The 20,993-nt window shown below is 39.3% G+C and overlaps 1 non-coding gene across 1 annotated transcript; it reads left to right on the top strand.

The window, feature by feature from the left end:
- The first annotated feature begins 20,422 nt into the window (after positions 1 to 20,422).
- On the top strand, positions 20,423 to 20,509 carry trnay-gua (transfer RNA tyrosine (anticodon GUA)). Its single transcript is given in 2 exon segments — positions 20,423 to 20,459; positions 20,475 to 20,509. It is a non-coding gene; the product is annotated as a tRNA-Tyr (tRNA).
- Positions 20,510 to 20,993: the final 484 nt, after the last annotated feature.

The following is a 20,993-nucleotide window of genomic DNA, read 5'->3' as shown; positions in this document are numbered from 1 at the left end:
AAAGAGGACTTGCATATGCAGAATTTAATAAAAGCATGCTTATTGAATCCACAAAAGTCTCAACTTTCCAGTGATATCCAATTTATACAAGTCTGAGACCAGTATGCAGAAGTATTCAAATCGATATTAAAATATGTTTATTTATTTATTTATTTATTTATTTTTACCTCAAACTGGATGGGATTAGCACAAAGTGGGCTATATGTAAAGGAGACTTGTGGTTTTTCAAAGAGACCATTTTCATTTAGAGGGACCATTTTAAAAATGACCATGTCAATTTTTCCTTTGCTGAAATTGAGGCAAACTTCTTCTATTTCTGAAATAAAAAGGTTGGCAAAAGAACGCTAACAGGTTTTTCAATTACAAGATTCTTAGTGTTAGTGTAAAAGATGGTGTTGTAATTTGTTAGAAAACCAGTCGACTGTCCTTTTAAAATATTTGATTTGTTCTTGAATAATTTGTTTTTTGTAAGATCAACTGTCAGTCACACTTTTCAGCCGGCGAACACGACATTTTGGAAGTGTTTACTGTGCTGCTGTTGTGAGGAGGCTGCTGGAGCCAAAGTGACAGTGAGTGACATGTGACAGTAACATTTTGTCATGTCTAGGCCTCCTGCTTCTCTCTGTTTAAAGGACATCACTCGCAGTCAAAGTGAACACTGATCCTCAGACTTCTCCAGGCCCTTTTTGCTGCTGTCACATCAAAACATTTGTATCCTCATGAAGCTGAACAAGGAGAAATCATAAAATACACTCTTATTACCTCGGCAGAGGAAGTTATGTTTTACGGCTTGGTTTGTTTGTGTGTTTTTTCAGTAGGATAATGGGAATACTACTGGCACGATTTTCATAAAACTTAGTGAAATGGTGAAGCGGGAGCCAAGAAAGAGCCCATTACATTTTTGATTATATCTGAAGATCATAGGTCGAATAAACAACTTACTTTTTGCTTTCGTTGCAACTTTTCTCTCATCAAGTTTTCACAGAACTTCCTTTGAATTTATTATGTTTTTAAAGGTTTTTAAAACTATAACGTCTGATTTTTGAAAATGTATCACAGGCTTTGCATGTTTTTTTTTGTGCACAGGATTAATTAGTTTTTGGTAAGTTAAAACCTAATACAGTTTAAATCAAAACTCCTAACAGCCTGCAGCATATGACCTCCTGAGAGAGTCCCTGCCAAACCTATTAATGTTTTTCTGGATAATGATTACCGACCTGTAATCACTTATCATACAGAATTTGTTAATGTTTGTTCTGATGTTTACAACGACCAACTGTAGCAGCCAAGAAGGAGATAACAGTTCTGTTTTTTCAGACAGTGCACAGTGTAAATGTAATGACTTCCTGGGACAGTTGACTGGAAAAGAAAAAAACATTTAGTTATTAGGTACACTTATGTTGTTCACCATAAAATGAGAGTGTGTAGAATGAGTGCACAGAAAGTGCACAGAGAAAAAAAAGCCACCTACAAGAACTCAAACTTCAATAAAAAAGACACATTAGCACCCACACTGTTTGATTGACAGGTAATCTGTGGGAAGTGCAGACAGTGAGTGTTTAGAAACAAAGATGGAGATAAAAGTTAAAGGAGATATACGAAATATAACACTGCATGGAAACAGCAGAGAATACTAGTATTAGATATTATATTATTACAGATTCTTATATTAATATTAGAGGTGCAACTTTATTATATATAAAACTCAAAATGAGCTTCTATTTTCAAACATATGTGGAGTGGTGTTGGAATCAGAATTTGTGAGTGGAGTAGCAGCAATCTGTTCTAGGTTTACTATTTTCACTCCTATCACATTTTAACTTTAGTGTCAATTGGTTGAATCATGATGTGCAAAATTAATTAAATGTCCCTTAAATAAAGATAAATCACATAAATATAATAAAACACAATAACACTGGCTGTGTTTTAACACGTGTATGGATGCAATTAATAAGTGTAGAAAATACACTCAACTTCTAACTAAAGGTGAAACAACTGTAACGTTGATGTGGGTAAATACAATTTGCTACTTGGATACTTGCTTCCAGCATCTTTGGAGCGGCACTGAGCTGCTTCCAGATATGCATATGAGGAGCTGAATGAGTGAAATCAGGGCAATGAGAAAAGCATGAGGGATTAGCAAACTTTTCCTGGATAAATAAGGAAAGGTTGAAAAGCAACTCCAGGAAATATGTGCTGCTTTGTGAAACATCCACGTTTGACATATGACCTGTCAATCTAAGTCACAGTTGGACCTGATTAAGCTGATGAAACCAACAGAGAGCCACTTGAAACTGACAAAGACGCATTCCACTTTGTACGTGTCAGACGGTGTTGTTCCAGCAGCAACAGGCTGACAGTTATATGAAGGCAAATGTTAAAGGCAGCTCCAAAAATAAACTATCTCAACAGGTCTTTGATACTCACTCTTTAAAAAAATCTGCCAATGAGGTGAGATGAGTTCACTTGTTTCCAGCGCAAATGAACTTAAATCAAGAAAGCTGTTGCATCATGTGGCATCATCTTGACACCTGAGTGCCTGATCTGCATATTTCTGACAGATTTGTATCAGGGCAAACTACTTTTTTAGACTTACATGATTTATTTGATTATTTCTAAAGTACCGTGTGAGGATTGATTTGATCAAACTGACTAGTTTCACCATGCACACCCTTGCATCATAACAGTCTCATTCTGGAGCCTGACTACTGTACCAAAAACTGCATTAATGGCATGTATTACAGATATCTAAACCACTACACAACCACATACATATAGGGCATTCATTTTTGCACATTTATAAGGGTACAGCATACAATGTCAGCCAGTCCAAATCTAAAATAAAACAATAAATCAGGCAAAACTTGCAAACAAGGTCCAAATGAACTCCATAAACTTGTATACCCAACACTACCAATAAAAAGTGGAAATAGCCATTACTTTACCCTTCTTTTTCCCAATAGAGGTGAAAAACACTAGCTCATCCTAGAAAGGTTGCTTTAAATTCAGCAGTGATCAGATAGATGCTTTCCAAACTTGTGGCTGACGGCACGATTGGCTACCATTGTTAGTGTTTGCAAGATTTCACACCATATGACAGCTAATGATGATCACGGCCAGACAGTCACCACAAAAAATTATAATCTGTATAGTGGCTAATTAGGTATTTAAGCTTTCATTCATTGTGCATACCTATATTTACAAAAATATATTTTTTTATATAATCTAGAAAACCAGGAGGTGCAGCTTATTACATTCTTTTTTTTTTTCATTCATTACCATTAACCGCTTATCCGCAATCGGGTCGCGGGGGGCTGGAGCCTATCCCAGCTGACATTGGGCGAGAGGCGGGGTACACCCTGGACAGGTCGCCAGACTATCGCAGGGCTAACACATATAGACAGACAATTACACTCTCATTCACACCTACGGGCAATTTAGAGTCACCAATTAAACCTAAGTGCATGTTTTTGGACTGTGGGAGGAAGCCGGAGAACCAGGTGAGAACCCACGCTGACACGGGGAGAACATGCAAACTCCACACAGAACCGGGAACCCTCTTGCTGTGAGGGGAGAGAGCTAACCACTACACCACCGCGTAGCCCCAAGCTTATTACAATTCATATTTGTTGTTTTCTTTGGCGATGACCTCTGTGACCATAATAATTATGACAGAAGAAAAGGAGGAATATAGACAATGTAATATAAGGAGTGAGATAGTCCGCGTAGGAAGGAGTCGGTGTTGATTGATGGGTCAAAGAACCAGGACAGGAGAGCCCTGTGAAACCAAAATGTAATTGTAGAATGGTTTTATTTTATAGATATCATACAAAACGATGTATGAAGATATGTTGTGCAGTTATAGCATTAGTGGTGCGGATGTAAAATGTAATGTCAATGATAAAAATAAGATGAAATGAACCTTTCTGTGATTTTGAATGGTGAATTGGTCTGACCTGAGAATCCATCTTTCTTTCCCTTTGAGAAACCTCAAGATTTTTTTAGCACCAAATTGTATAGCCTCGTACTTACTTACCATACCTAGAAGAAAAAATAGCAGATGTGCAAATGTTTTACGATGTGTTTATGTTTGAGAATCAAAACTTCCAGCTGTAGATTTGAGCCAGACTTCACTATGGTGAACATTACTGAGGACAACAGGACTTTAAAACTCATTCTAACAGTAGGCCTAGAGTATTAGTTGAAGTATATACAAAAGAAGCAAACATATTATTTTTATTGCATCTTTAACTTGAGTGATGCAGCTTCCACCTCCTGACACCTTTATGGCTGCTCATAATTCTGGTGATCTAGTCATTGTAGCCTAAAGCCTGCTGCAGCATTCATTGTAATGTGAATGGATACTTGTTGCCGTGTGTCTGAGTGAAGAGGCCCAGTCCTGGTCGACTTAGCCGTGTGACACGCGATAGGGTCCAAATCCAAAGTGGAATGGCTGCAGGCTTCAACCTGCGCTTAAGAGGGTCACTGTCGAACAAAGGGGGTTCAGTCAGTAGCTGAGAGGCTGCACACACTGAAAGGAACATGGGGCCAAAGCAGTGTGTGCGTGTGTGTGTGTGTGTGTGTGAGAGTGAGAGAGAGAGAGTGAGCATGTTGCAGGTTGCGGTTTTAATTCAACAAACGTTCCTCGGAGAGCAATGTGTGTCTCATTTGTCTTAAATGTCTCACTTCCTTCACTTAGATCCTCCATCCTAACACATTAGGAAGCGATGTGAGGAAAGAGCAATCCAGGAAATATGTATTTAGTGAAATGAGCCGTTCTTCCCTCTAAAGCGCCATCAGAGGCGACGTGAATTTCTGACGACGCCTGCTCTGCTGAGTTCAGCTGCTCTGTGGTGTCTTCTCTTGGACTGATGATGTGATATAATTCTTGAATAGTTAGAACTAAAGCTGCTACTTAGTGACTGATGTTTTATGCATATGACAAGATGACAAATCTAAGGATTCATTTGAAAACACATACGAACTGAAGAGTTGGAAGAAGATGGTTCTAGGACTCCTATTTAATTTACAATTGATCACATGCTGTATGTAAAGCACTTTGCTGACTAGTTATTGATTCATCCATGCTGCACATCAACATCAGAAACACATAAGGCGGCAGATTATTATAATGGGGGAAAAAAAGTAGTTTTTTAACCTCTTTTACTCTGGTTCCACCACAACAAAATTGTTCATATGAACTGATCTGATATGAGAAGCTTTATCTTCTCAATGCCTTAAATCGTCTGTCTCATGTTCACTAGTTGATTAAAAATGATTTGTGCATAAGAGACAATCATTTTGATGATTAAATGTATTATAGTGAGCATAGAAGGTTGCACAAAACATGCATTCAACCCCTTTTTTCTACATGTTACACCTTCAAATAAACCTTGTACGACTGCTGTTGTAACTTCTACGTGTCGGTGACCAGAGCCCTTATTCAGACATGAGGCTAAAATGTTAAATTGGTGGGTGGGGGGCTTGTTTGAAAGGGGTAAGTATGATAGCTGGAATGTGCTGTTCACTGCAGGGAGTTACTGTGATTAAATTGCTGCTTTCATAAAGAAGATGCACATCTCGCTGCAACAGTGTGTGGGCTCACAGAGATAACAGCAGGAACAGGTGTTTTGAAGCACACAAATCCCATCAGTTGCCAGTATGTGTTAAAATTAGACAATCAAGAAAGTCTTCAATAAAATCCATTATCTTATTTTGCATCTAGCATTTACTGTTTCTTTTTTCTTTCCTTTTTCTTTAATTCTTTTTTTTCTCTTTTACAGAAATTCACAGATTCTTAACCCCTAACATGTGATTAACACTAATAAACACCAATTAAATTATTTATTCCCCTCACTATAAAAAATGTGTGTGTGTGTGTGTGTGTGTGTGTGTGTGTGTGTGTGTGTGCGCGTGTGTGTGTCCAGGCCAAACATGCGCCGACATTGTTGTCTGGTTGTTTAGCCAAGAGCAAGAAGTGTGACTGAGATTTTCATAGATTAAATTCTTTCTTAAAGACAAAGATTGTCCTGTTAAGTTTTTCCCAACAGTTTGAGAATGTTATGCAGCGCGCTCCATCCAAGAGTGCATCTTGAGAAAATCAATTCAGAAATCTTTAAAAGCCTTTTTATCTTCATTATTTATTCTTTTTGTGTGTCAGGTCACACCTGCCGCCTCTCCTGCTGGCCGACTTTTATACGGCACACTGAAGAATGCAGCATTTCTCAGGAGAACTGATTGACGTGTAGTCTTTTACTCGGTCAGTGATATCTGTTGTCTCAGATATATTCGTTGTCTAAGGCTCAGCTTTCTCAATACACTCCCCCTTTTCATGAGAATGTTTCAAAATCCCCAGACATGACCGCTTGAAACAATATCTTTATTATTCTAGAGGAATAATACAGTAAATGTTCCCATACAGTCAAGAGCTGTCTGCAAATCGTGCCTTTCATTGCCGCTCTTTCTAAATCCAAACTCTTGTAGTCCCTGTTATATGGCTTCCCACACAGTTTTGGCAGAAAGGCTCCTCAAATCGAGGAATATTTCACCTCTTGAGCCAAACGTGAAGTGCCAAACCTGCGAAACAGAGCGACTGCCTCGGCTTTTCACTCCGCCTGGCACACATCATTCAATGTCAGGCCATTTCCCACGCCAAATAGGCTTAGAAAGCTAAAAAAAAAAAGAAAAAAGATAGAAGAAAAGAAGAAAGTCCTGTCAAGTTTTTCCACTTGGTTTTGTTCTCTTTTTCTGCTTCTGTGTTTTTTCACCTCGGAATCTATTTGTCCCCTCTTCTTTCCTCCTTTTCCTTCCCTCCTCCCCTCTCCTCCTTCTCTGCACGTCTAACATGTCATTCTTCGTCTTTTGTACCTACAGGCCTCTTTCCCTATTGAACTCCTCGCCCTCTCCACTCCTTTGGCTCTCCCTTTCCCTCTCAGGGGCCTAATTATGAGCCGGCATTAAATAAAAACATTTATATTTCTCCAAAAAAAGGCTCCTCTCTGTGCTTTTTCTGGACAATGGGGGCTTGTGATTCTCCCCTCCCTCCTGCTCCCTCTTTCTGTCTCTTTTTCCGCTGAGTGGCCATTCACTGGGGGTCTTTGTATCTCTTTGTGATTGGCTCGCTGTAGGACTCCTAGGGGGCAGTAATTGTGTCTCATTAAGTCTTACAGTAGTCGTGAGGGGAGTGTAGCGGGGTGGGAAGTGAGGGGGGAGTTCGCCGCACAAGGCCTCGCAATTAGAAATCCCAGAGAGCTTGAATGGGAGCCCTAATCAGGCCACAATGGCTGGGGCTCCCTGCCTATTAGGCCAAAAAGGAAGTGTTGCCATTGTCCAAACACACACACACACACACACCAGGAATGCATGCAGCACAGCGGGGATAGATGTAGCTGTGTGGTGGCGTCATCCCAGAGGCCAATTTGGAAAGATTGGGGGACTTAAGAGAGCTTTTCACTGTCTCAGCCACGACATACACACACAGTCATGCACTCACAAAGTCATGCACACACACAGGTGCAGGCTTACACACACACTTTTCCACCCATATCAAAGCTAAAAGGGTTCTCATTAGTGATGTTCAGGACAAGCCGGGAGTTTGCTTTCTGTTTGCTCATTTGTCGCCCTGTGATTCCTCCCGCTGCACACCGGAGTTTTTCCATTTTTGTGTGAAAAACATTTTCTGCAAGAAAACATATTTCAGTGTCTCGGCGAAGCAGCAGCGGGGTAATAAAATCAGCATGCTGTGTCTGTGGCGGATACATAAATAACCCATGCACCTCGTCTCTGAGGAAATTCAGTAAATTTCAGTGTCTGTAAAATAAAAAAAAAAACATACAAATAATGATATTCCACCGCCATCTGTCTCTAAAAGGGAAATGCATTGAAAAGTGAAAACTTTGCAAAGCCTTCCTCTTTTTTTATCTCATAATAGGAGCAGAAAGTGGGTCTCTTTTTCTCCGTTTATCTGTGTAGCGTTCCCAGGAGAAACAGTGGCTACCCCTCCTTATCTTTGTTACCGCCGAGTGCTGCAGTGGATTATGAAGTGGATTATGCAAATGCCTCACAATATATTCATATTAACAAAGGTTGAGGTTCATGCGCCCGTGCCCGGAATTTATGAATACGCAAATAAAAAACCCCTGAATTGGCTGGAATGTGTTATCATTTAATGAAAATTAACTCTGTTCCAGTATTGTGCCGTGTTTTGGCTCATTTGTTAATTTGTTGAATTAGCTGCATCTGTAAAATAAAGTGATATCCAATTTAGCCCATTGTTTTAATTACTTTTGGGGTGTTTTAGTGTAGCTCAATAACTGATATGCCTGTAGGTATTATACATGTATAATTGTGTGGATTTTTCCCCCCACTTTTAACTCTATTGTGACAGAAGAATGGCTTCTCTGCTGCATTGTTGGAGGTTGTTGGATATTGATCCAAATGTGGAATCATCTCCAGTTCATTGTTTTAACGTTCAACCATCTGCTGGGATCAAAGTACACACGGCCTCAGATTCACAGCTTCCTGCCTCTTGTTGTGTTGGTGTTTTGTGAGAGAAAAATCTTATCTGTCAAGCTGAAAAAAACCTGTAAAACATCAACGATTTGGCTCAGAGCTGCTCCGGATCCACTCAGCACTAAGCCGTGGAGGAAGCTTTTACCGGGTGGTTCCTCAACTGCAGGAAAAATGAAGGTCATACAACAATCATCTGTTTTACATTCAGCATATGCAAACTACATTTGCAGCTCATCTTCTGGATGGACTACCTGTCACAGTAAGCCTGGATTTAATGATTTGCAGGTCAAAAGATGCTGAAGGTTAAAAGTGGGCTTATTTTGTTAAGAAAACTACATTTAAAAAGAACATATATTATGCTTATTTCCAGATTCATACTTGTATTATGGGTTTCTACTACTAGATCATGTTTACCTGTTTTAATGTACAAATAAAGGATTATTTTTCTCCTGCAGTCTGTCTGAATAAACACACCCCGATTTACCACCTGTCTCTTTAAGCCTCCCTGCCCAAAACATGACTAAATCGATATACAGTTGGACTACCATTATGAAAAATATTAGTTTTATTCATGCAAAAGCATTGACGCTGCTGGCCAGTAATATACAATATGAAATATGATTACTGGCCATGATTTCATCAGAGGTGTTTCATTCAAAAACAATAAGAAACATGACTCATATAAAATGATGCAATGAGGAAAATTACAGTTCTCAAAATTATGATTCATCTGAGATCCTTTGGTTCTTCAACAAGAAACCCACAATTTGTTTCTCTGTAAGTACAGAATGATATGAGGCAAATTAGTCTGAACACACAGTATGCTGACGTATTGTTCTGGATATTGGATTGAGCAAACAAACACCAATTCATCTTTGCTGTGGAACTAAAACATTAATACAGATAAAGTATACAGATTAAAAACTCAAGTTCAAACCTGCAGATGGGCTGGGTCAACAGGAAACATTGCAGTTTCCTTCAGCAAGATATTCTTACGTCAGCCGAAAAAACAGAAAATGGTTAAAGCTGCATAAGTTTGTATGGTGCATGGTAGCAAGAAGAAAAACTTAAAAGCTGCTCTAATAAATATACTAATATATTATTTTACAATAGACCAATTGACTATGTCAAAAGGTTTACCAGTAGTAAGAAACCCAAAGAGAACCCCCAACCCTGCAGCTTCTCTCAGCTTTTTTTTTTCTTTTCTGCGTTTACATCCTGTATCTTCACTGTTTTGTTTCACTCTCTGCGTTCTCATCGACCGTGTTTCCGTCAGCAGCGTGCAGCTGTTTCCAGTAAAAATGCTTGAATGAACCCACTGTACATTACCTGCCCGGCATCAAACAGCAGCTGGACAAAGTCAGAAACCAGCTGCTGAACATAGTGGTCCCTCAGCAGCTGGTGGAGACCAAAACAGAGCTAAAAAGAAAATTAGTACACTACAGGCCATACAATTATTAAAGTTTGGAAGCAACTTACATTTTCTGTTCACAATGGCTTTCTTAAAAACCAGTATGGATTCTTTGGATTTTTGGATGTTTACTGCATGGTCAGACTTTACTTTTATTGAATTGAACCATTTTCCTCAATTTACCTTTAGCTATACATTGATGTTACCAGACCATTGCTGAATAAATGTTAACAAAAGAAAAGAAGGGCTTAGTTTTAGGGTTGAGAAGATTTGGAAGAGTCACAACTTCAGTGTAAAAGTAAAAAACAAATCAAAGTTTGCATTATTCACTTTAGCTCTTTGGCTTTTGGGTACAGTTTGGATACAAGAATCCCAATAAATCTCAACTGTGTTCATATCTCTGACAAACTATCACAGAAATTGCTAAAATTGAAGCAGCTGAGTAAAGAAACAAGAGTTCAGATTTATACATTAAGGAAAGAAGGATACACAAAGTCTAAGCAATAAAAACCCAAATACCTGATAATTATAGTAAAAATGTGTTCTAATAAGTTACTCTTTATATAATAATCATGTTTATTTTGTTGCAAAGTATAGCAATGAAACTATGAGCTTTTTGTACAAATTTGATCTTGCTTCCAAACTTTTGGCCTGTAGATGACTTACATTCTTTATGAAGTCAGAAACACAACTTCTAACTCATCCTAATTTGCTCAGTGTTTGCTGGAATAGACAACTGGCTTGCAAACTGACTCAGTTACACAAAAATACATTAATATATATAAACTGCCACCATAAAGGTAAGGGTGACGTGGTAAAACTCGTGCATCCTGTGCTGAATAGAGCACGGGTGAATATTATTTCTCATTGATTCAACTTTGTAAAGAGAAATAATGTAATACTATTTTTTCATATTGAACTTGGGCAGAAATCTCTTAAGCTTAGTCAGCTTTACATTCTGTTCCAGTGTGGGCATTAATACTGGCACTCCCATCCGGAGTATGATGAATCAGGGAGAGTTTGCTCACTCTTATCTGCTGCCAAGGTGTGCAAGTTCCTTAGCAGTTAAACACAGGTGATGCTTTGAGCGGATTGCTCTTCATTCTTCACGTTTGGATTTTAATCTGCACCTGCTGCTGCTGAGATCCATGTATGTGTGTTTTCCTTTTTGTCTGTTGTCTTAGCTGCTTAGTCAGTGAATGTCATCAGATAAAAGTTTGCAGTCAAGGACACTTCATATGGACATTTGGCTACTTAAGATGTCACGCTGACCTTTTCAAATGCTACTTCATGTGCACTCTCATCTGCATGTTGTGTTTTCTCACAGGCTCACTATCAGTCCAGTCCCTCTATATCATTTTCCACGCTGAGAACCATTTGCCCACTAATTTCATGACCTCATGTCAGATTACATTACAGTTCTGTGTGTTTCTGTGTGCTGGAGCTGAATGGCTGACTAGCTGAACCAGTATGACTGGGCACACTGTGTATTAGGAGGGGGGGGGGGGGGGGGGGGGGGGGGGGGCATGGTGAGTTTCATCTCCACAACAGGGAGAGCAGTCTCTGGGTGGCAGCAGGGACAAATCTAGCAGCTAATTGGTGTTGTCAGCATTTTAAACACAATTAATGACAGTTCCTTCTCCTCTTCCCCCTGACCTAATTGTAGGTGATAATTATTGTTTGGGACCTAATTTACACAAATAATTAACAGATGTATGCTGACAAATAGGCCGACTCGATTCTTTGCAAATCTCTGCACCATTGTATTGTTAATTGGGCCGAATGTAAGCAGATACTCTAACGTGTTTTTCCCCCCTCCTCACAGCTCCTCACTGAATACAATCCTAATCTTCTGCATAAACAGCCTCAACTTCAGGAGGTGTGCTCTTCCTTAAGCACAGATTGAGTTTCACATTGTTAGTCCAGTTAGGTGAAGTTAGTTAAAAAAAAAATAGATGAACAGTTTGTTTATTGGAGTCTTTACGACAAAGCTAACGACCGGCCACTGAATAGAAACAGGGCAAAGGATGCTAAGTAAATGAGAGTTTGTTAAACAATTAAGGATATTGAACTGTCTGGCCAAAAACTTTGCAAACAAAATGTGAATAATGTTAACAGTTAGCATTGCACGGTGTTACATTTAATTTCAGTCTGTAAATCTGGCATTATCCTTACTATAATTCCAGTTTTTTTTGTATTTTATTTTTCTCGTCTCTGCTCTGGTGTATTAATGTAAAATGCATAAACATATAAGCATAACCTGTAAATCTGTACGAAATGTTCTTATCATTTTTTTTTCTAAATCTTATCCAATCCAAGGGGAAATCCCTTGCTTAAACTTTACAAACTAATGAGTTGACATTAGAAACATTTTAAAACCCCTCCTTTAGAGTGAAAGGGCAATTAATAAAAGTCAATATCATGTTTTAGACATGACATAATCTAAAATTAATAACAAATTCACCACTGCAAATATATTTGAACGTTTAAAACACGATCAATCTCAAGTCAAGCTGTTTTCTTGTTACATTTCGGAAGTTTCCTTTTAGTCCAATCAGTGTCAGATAAAGTCAGATGCCAGTTTTTGAAAATCTTACCAATTCATTTTACTGGCCCTATTGCATACTTGCAAACGTCTGCACGTTACAGAAAGTCATCTTGTTTAGAAGGGGATTGTGGACTATTTGCAACTACAGAACTTCAGTTTGCTCATGCAGGAAGCTTCAACATCCTCCTGGAATAATCACATAAAATGCCCTGTTAGTACATCTGACACTGCACAACAACATGACGTCTTCAGTTTCCCAAGTCATGATAAAGGCATGAATCATGCTTGTGACGGCTATTTGTAAGGGGTTTCCCACCCTGCCACACAATGGGGGCTTAGCAGAGAGGCAGCGTGTTCTCAGGCATTGTCACCGGGTCGGGACCACCCGTTCCCCCTCGCTGTCCTACTGTCACTCAGACAATACAATGCTTCAACCCCAGCTTTGCCCCCAACCCCCATCCTATTTACTCAGCCGGCCCCTCCCTGCTCCCACCACCCACACGTTGGACACAAGGAGTGGTGACATGGTGTTTTCTTAGCGGTGAATGTGGACTATTAGTCAACAGCTGGGCCACGATTCATTCAGAGGACAAGTCAAGTCAAGTCAAGACCTGGTGGCTTTGCACGAGCATGCTGCAGCATAGGGTAAAGAACAACAGAACAAGCCAGCAGTGTTTCACATTTAAATGACACAAAAAGGCAGCAAAAGCGCTATTATTTGTGACTCCGGCTCTCTCTCTCTCTGTCAGGGAAGACTTTTTAAAGTTGATTTCAATCTTAAATTTGAATGTCAGTTTCCCCTTATATGTCCCCTTTATTTATTTCTCATATGATCGATATTCTTGTTCTGGTATCTTCCCTGATAAGCCAGTTCACATTCCCAGGCCATTTCTTTTCTCAACTAATCTTAAAAAAGGGAAATCTCCAGATTAAACTGCCTCAGGGCTGCAGCACCAGCATTGTTACAGCTGCTGAACTTTACCCAAACATCCTCCGAAGCAAGTGCATTGTCTCTGCAGCACAGGGTGATTACAGAGTTATAGTCTTATAGTATTCCATGCTTCAGTTGCTAGTGTGGACCAGTGTTGTGCACAGATTTCTTTGAATGGAAAAGCCCATGTGGGGCAATGACTTATGCAAGTTTGCATGAAGTTTGTGCATGCACACACACGTAAACCCCCCCCCATTAATTTACTATTTCTGCTGCCACATTTACTATTAGAGACCCACGTAGACCCATTTTTCTCTCTTTTTTTTAGGGGGGCAGAGGTCTTTAGGGGGAGATGGAAGGTGAACAACAGATTGTCAAGGTATTTTCTCTTTATAAATCCATAATAAACATTGTGTTTTGGTTACACGGCTGAAAGCGAAACACTTCCGTTTAGTTAAAAGGATTTGTTAGGTTGCAATTTTCAATGTCAGTGAAGCATCATAAAATCATCATAATAGTTTATTAAAACGATGTGGATAATTTGCTGTAAATGCATTACTTCTGTTTCATCCTGCTTTTCTGTTCACGAATGTGCAAAAGCATTCTCTATCAATTCCCAGCCGTAATATATGATATATATTACGTTTACAGGGTTTTATAACATTATAAAACCAAACCATCAGTCATCTAGGGCTGCAGCTGTGGACTTGAATCAATCAATATGAAATCAGTATTCAGAAGCAGCAGCTGATAGGGTTATAGAGAGCACGAGTGAGGTACTACAACATGGCCTTGTGGGTCCCCTGAGGCCTCGTCTGAGTTTTTGGCCCTGCTCTCGTCCAATCAGACACGTGCCTGACTCTGTTGACTGATGTCTCTGTGCAGGCTCAGGCATGAGCTGGCGTGAATAGCGCCGGGGGCTATGTTGACCGGTAGTCAGGCAGGAGTCAATATGGCTCCAGGCTAAAGCATCTGGGCAGACTGCTAGCGAGGTAGCCAAGCCTACATTTTGCATTACATGTGTGGAATTAAGCTGCTGTTCTTTTCCAGAGCAACTTAATAATGAGTGACACAGAACTTAAATCCCCAGATCATTCACTGGACATGCAGCAAAAGAGTCCAAGTACGCAGTCCAAGCAGCAAGCCATAAATGATCATGGATGACAGATAAGTGCCACAACAGGAAACAGGAGCTGAGGTAGAAAGATTTGCATGAAGCTGACATTAATTTTGTGTGACTGGACTTGGCTTCACTTATTTGACAAACTCAACAAGGGAATAATTGTCCTGACAGTGACCCGCTATGCAGAACACCAAGCATAGAAGGATTTATTTGGCATATATTCTGATTGACAATGCTGGAAATGTTTTGTCATATTGTTATTTGACAGTGATCACCTGTTGGCGAGGAGCAGGAGGAGGTTGTGAGGAGGATGTCTTTGCCTCTGCTGGGAGTTTGTACTTTAACTTCTTTCAAAAATAGAGTTGGATGTCTGTCTGTGCAGCAGTGGAGCTGATATTGTATTCTCATCACCTGAACTGTGACATATCTTGGTAAATTAATAAGTCGGGAAAGGTCCACTTCTCAGTCCATCATAAACAAATCCCAAACTTGACATCATATAAGGTGGAAAATAGCAAATTAATTGCATGTGTCTCCATCACAGTTGCACTGAGCAGAACCATGAACTGGGCTCTTCTTCCAGTTTGCATTTGTAGGTTTAAAGACATCTTGAGGGCCTTAATTTGGATTTGGAAGTTAAAGTTTCACAGCATTTAAATGACTATAATCCACTGTGTTGTAAAGACCTACATATGTCTTTATACTAGGGCGGGGACTCGATTAAAAAAAATAATCTAATTTATTAGAGGCTTTGTAATTAATTAATAGAAATTAATCGCATATACATATTTGACCTGAGAACAGTGAGAAGTAATTGTTTTCACATGGATTTTTAGTATACCATTGAATAATGACTGAATACATAAGCTTAAGCAACAAAAAAATTGTTTATTTTTGTTCAAGTCCAACAGACGAGTGCAATTTTTGCCATTAAGTGTAGCAATAGCATATTTAGAAATATAGTACATTTCAGAAATTCAGGTAGCCTATAGGTAGGTAGACCTTATGTTAACTATAATACTTTGTTTTTTTAAGTAAAACATAATCCACGCTAGCTACCACACTAGCCGCTAGCTGCTATATGTTTTGCATTGAGGTGATACTTGAGGCTCGATGTGCTGCAGCGATATGTGAATTCCTTGTTGCATAACCATGCTCTTATCGACACTTCCATCCGTTCGTTTTTTGTAACAAAATGTCCCATCATCCACGGGGCCAACCAAAGCGCTCTTATCAGCTTCTTCCTTCATGTTCACTGTGGTTTGTTGTTGTCTGAACTCATGAACGCTAGTTGGTGCTCCAGTATAATCGGTCCGCCTGAAATGTTCCGCGGTGCAAAAATAAGTGTGATTAAAATGCGTCAATTTTTTTAACGCGTTCATTTTTGTGTAGTTAATTATTCTTAATTAACACGTTAAAGTCCCGGCCCTACTTTATACACATTGAGGGGTTATTGGAAACTTAGACATAGCCCTAACCAAATTTCAACTGAAGTGCATTGACATTTTTCGATATGTCATCACCAAGACCAATCTTAATGGGCCGTTAGTTAGCAAACCCAATTATATGTTTTCATTATAATAAAACCAAATTAAAAGCAATGTGGTGAAGATATTTTTATTGTACATTACTTAACTGAAGGTCTTGTGTGTATGTTTTATGCATTTTAATTGTTTGCAACTTCGATCACTAACCCCCATGACTCTTGCTGCTTTCAAATGAGGTCATGTTTGTCATGTTCTTGAGAAGATAAACAGTGACTCCCTCTGTATGCATGACCTCGTAGATTGAAGTTTTCTGTTGAACAGTTGTGACGTGTTTGCTGACGTTCTCAGAAATAGCAGACATCATTTTTATACTTATATAGAGTTTTTCTTTCTAACATTTGCAGCAACATTTGTTTCCACTTTATTTCCGCAATTCGATTATTATAGATTTTGTTACAGACGTATTGTGGAGAAGAACACAGAGGGATTGTGCGGTAGCAACTCACTCGGGCAAAAGGAGAGGATATTAAATTATGAATTATAAAGTAAACAATCCAATACACCCACAGCTGAACTGTCAAATATAAAATGGATGTCCTGTTTATAGTCCCAGAGTATATTTGGGGGTCAGACTTGGAGACATTGTGGCTGCTCCTCACTTACATCCTGGTAGTTTGGTGTGGTGGAATGCTAATGAGGGAGAATCACAGGTCTCTAGTCGATGTGCTGGAGGGAATGAGGAAGTCAGGAGACCACCCAGATCTCCTCCCTGTCTCCCTCTGAAACACTTAGCGGTGTAATTATATGGGAGTGACATGTGAAAAACACTCTCTGTGCAAATATGGATTAAGTCCCAGACAGACGCTTGTGTCTGTATTTCCAAAGCACCACATCTTACTTTCCTTTAATCATCACCTGAAGTTATGTAAAAAATATGCATGGGGAAGTTTGTGTGAGTGTTATAATTCTGTCTGCTTGGGACAAAGCCATTAGTTATTCTTTATTTTTGAGGTGAGTGATGTAGCTGTAAGATGTAGTAATTCTCAATATCTTCATGACATAATTTGTGTTCCTTTCAGATAAATCCTGCCTAACTCCCTTGTTGTTTTTGCAGAATGTCTATCAGTATACAAGGTCATTTTCGGGAGTGATCCTGCAGATTCACAGGAATGTTGTCAGGCCTTCCAGTAATCTAATCACTAAAGGAATCACAGTGCTCCACCTTATTTAATTGCTACGTCAAAAACAGCAGATGCAGTGATTTTCAAACAGAAACAGAGTTCTGATTTATTTTGTACTGATTTACAATGGAGAAACATGCACAGACGTTTCAGATAATGTGTCCCCAGGGCACAGGTTCACTGATTGTCAGGTCGGTTGGATCAGGTGCCAATAATTGAAACCAATCAAGGACTTTCATTGAGACAGATCAGATAGAGCACATACAAACAAGTATAGCAGAAGATGAAGTCATGGCACAATTTATCTATGAGGTGTGGCGAAAAACCACATTTGATAAGAAATAATGATAAAAAAACAAACTTTGCATATAACTGCTACTAACATCTCCAGGCCACATTTTTGTACATGATACAGCTTCTTATCAAACACTTCACTGTCGTCACTGTGGTTGGATGTATCCCAATAAAGATCACATGACAATACAAAGACATATTTTTCAAGGGATTTGTAATTTTGAAAGGCACAGAGAAATTTTGACATAGACAGGGAGATAAAAATCTTACAGATGTCATTCTAGAGGGCAATGACAAATTATGTTGGTTAATTTAGTTAATAATATCAATATAAAATTGAGCTGTGGCCGGCATTTTTCAGTACGGTTTGATATTTTCTTGCAACTGAGGCTCATTCAATTCTTAGTAAATGCTACATTTCCTGAGTTCAAAGTTTACCTTGTTTTTTTTTATTGACCACTAAATCACTGCAGGTGCATGTGGTTTGGTTCCAAGATGTTATATAAATTAAATTCAGCTTTCAATATTTAAAAAACACATGTGATTTAAAAAACGTGATGAGTGCAAGGAATGACGATGGCGCGTATACTATCCCTTTTACATTCTCTTTGCATTTTTAAGAATATTTTTTTGTAGGATGATATTGGAAGTCCATAGCAAAATAACTCTGCTGTGCAGTTTTTGTCTGTCTGTCCGTGCTTCTCCCTCTCCCCTCCATGAAACCTTATATCTGTGTTTAGTTGATCGGATAAACATCTATATGTGCAGCAGCGGAGATCCCACAGCCCACTGTGAGAAGCTCCAGTGTTTTTGGTTTAGAGAAAATACAATCGAAAACAAACAGAGCGTTGAAAAGTATAGACAATGCCGGGGTGGCCGGGCGAGAGTGCTGCACATTCCTCTCCACTTGAGCTAATATTCTGGGAGATTCTGCGCTTAATGTAATTACTTAGGAAATGACGGTCCCCCATGCGCAGGAGGGAGTTGGTAACAGAATGCAGGGATGGACTCTAATACTCTGAAATTCACTCTGTTACTGTGGGAGTAGTGCTAAATGCATTTCCCAGAATTCCAAGGCTCAAGTCGACATGGACCAAATTTCCAGAGACGTTTGACCTCCGAGGGATTCGGCTAACCAGCCGGCCTGCTTTCAGCTAAACATAAAAAAAACTTGATCTCTCCTGCAAAGATATTAATTTATGAATTTTCCAGCGACAAAGTATTAAAGAGGGAGCTCGGTGGCTGCAGAGGGGCGAGCTCAGCTGTTAAACAGATGTGGGGAAAGCCATTTTTGCAGTAATGAACAAGTTTCCAATCTGCACTTGGCTTCTGAGGGAGTTCAACGATGATACGTGATATGGATCAACGAAAACTACACGAGTTTGGAATGCAAGTATATGAAAATGAGGACAGAAACATGATTGATCTGTTGTCATAATGCCTGTACTCTGCTGCACTCAGTAGGACAAAAAACAAATGTGATATATATGAAGTTATGCAATATAAGATAAACGGCTCTACAAAGAGTTTACCAGAGGGGGTCACAGCGTCATGCAAGCAATCCTAATGCAGTTACAGTGTTTACACCTGCCCAAATGATCTGCACCAAACAAACCGGAATACAATTTTACTGAACTAAAGTGTATCAGGGAAAAAAACCTTCGATTCTTTTCCCTTTTCCATCTTGATTCAGATCTTTGGCTAACTGGGTCTGCTCAGCATTTTAAATGGGATGATGGGATTGTGTGTAATTCTATTGTGCAGAAACACCTGTACAGAAACATCTGCATTTGTTAAGTTTAAACACTAATTTATTCAGGTTATTTCCTTTAAAAATTCACCTAGTATCTGTTGTACTGTGATGCTTTTAGCCTAGCTTAGCACAAACACTGAGAGCTGGGGGAAACTTTTATCAGTCAACTTTTTCAGTCCTGTACAATCACTATTTTGTTTTATATTTTGTTAAAAACATGTTCCACAGAAACTTTACAGTTACAGCACAAAGAACAGATCTTTGTTACATTCTTGGTATTTTGCAAAAGGCAACATTACAGATTGTTCTGGAACTAGAAGTTCTGAGATTCATTCTTATCAGCCGTCTGTCTTGACAAAGTGTTCTTCACCAACACACACACGCACACGCACACACACACACACACACACACGCACACACACACACACACTAGAATTCAGGTGAAACTAACTTGTAAGACAGAGAAAAGCAAGAGGAAGGTTGTGGCATCATGAAAAATGCTACTACAGCATTCGACTTGTGAGGGCATGGCCTTTGTCCTCACAACTCAGTATGTCCTCATAGAGTAAGTATGTAACCAATGACATGTCCTCACAATCTGGATAGACACACACACACACACACACACACACACACACACACACACACACACACACATGCACACACACGCATGCACACACACTAAAATCCAAGTAAAACTGACTTATAAGACCATGCTGAGAAAAAGCGGGAGGAAGTTTCTGACATCATGATAAGTGCTTCTCAGTGGGGGTGGATAGTGAAAAGTTATAACCTTCCCTTTCTCTCGATATGATACTACAATGTCAACCAGTGGAATGACAAAAACTTAATAACCAGCTCAGTGACTGCATGCTACTAAAGACTAAGTAGAAGTGTGTTATTTTTGGTTCTGGCCAACTTGACCTGTCGAAGGAGGCCAAATGGTGTCTCCTCACACTGAGACTGGAGGACTGGAGGAGGAAGGAAGGAGGAGACATCTGATCTGGAGCTTCCACATGAATATTTCTCTCTCCCTCCTGCACATTCTGGACACGTGAGTGGACTGGAATACATACTCTATTAATTTATTTGATATTTAATTAATTATTGATGTGCATGGGATATGTCAGGTATATATGTAAAAACCTCCAGCTTTCAGTGTTTTGTATGAACAGTTTTGTACCCTTCGATAGCTCAGTTGGTAGAGCGGAGGACTGTAGGGTAATGAAGCTGATATCCTTAGGTCGCTGGTTCAAACCGGTTCGAAGGAGAGTTTATTATGTACATTAGAAAGACTGTACTTGAACTAAGGGAATGGACAGGTAGCAAAACTTAGGTAAGACCATGACATTTTTGTGTTCCGTGACTTGTGTTATAATACCCAGGAGCAGATGCCAGTATTAGATACCACACGTTCTTTAATCCAGCCAAAAGGAAGTAAATGTAACTTCTTATGTGCTTCACTTTGTTGTTTTGTGTTAATGCAGGTATGAATGGATCTTTTTTTTTTTTTTTTTTAGAAAATCTTTCAAAACTCATTGATTTTGGTATAACATGCATGTGCGTTTGCTCCAAAGCTCCATGCAAGATGATTACCTCTGCTAAGGGGGTAATGTTTTTTGGTTTGGTTTCTTTGTTTGTCAGCAGGAATAATATAAAACTACTGGTCTGATTTCCATGAAACTTGATTTGTAGCATGGGCCAAAGAAGAACGCAATAAATCTCGGAGGGAATCTTGTTACTGGGCAGATACA

The sequence above is a fragment of the Centropristis striata genome, chromosome 11, assembly GCF_030273125.1.
Source record: "Centropristis striata isolate RG_2023a ecotype Rhode Island chromosome 11, C.striata_1.0, whole genome shotgun sequence".
NCBI lineage: Eukaryota > Metazoa > Chordata > Actinopteri > Perciformes > Serranidae > Centropristis > Centropristis striata.
This window is presented reverse-complemented; position numbering and strand designations above follow the sequence as displayed.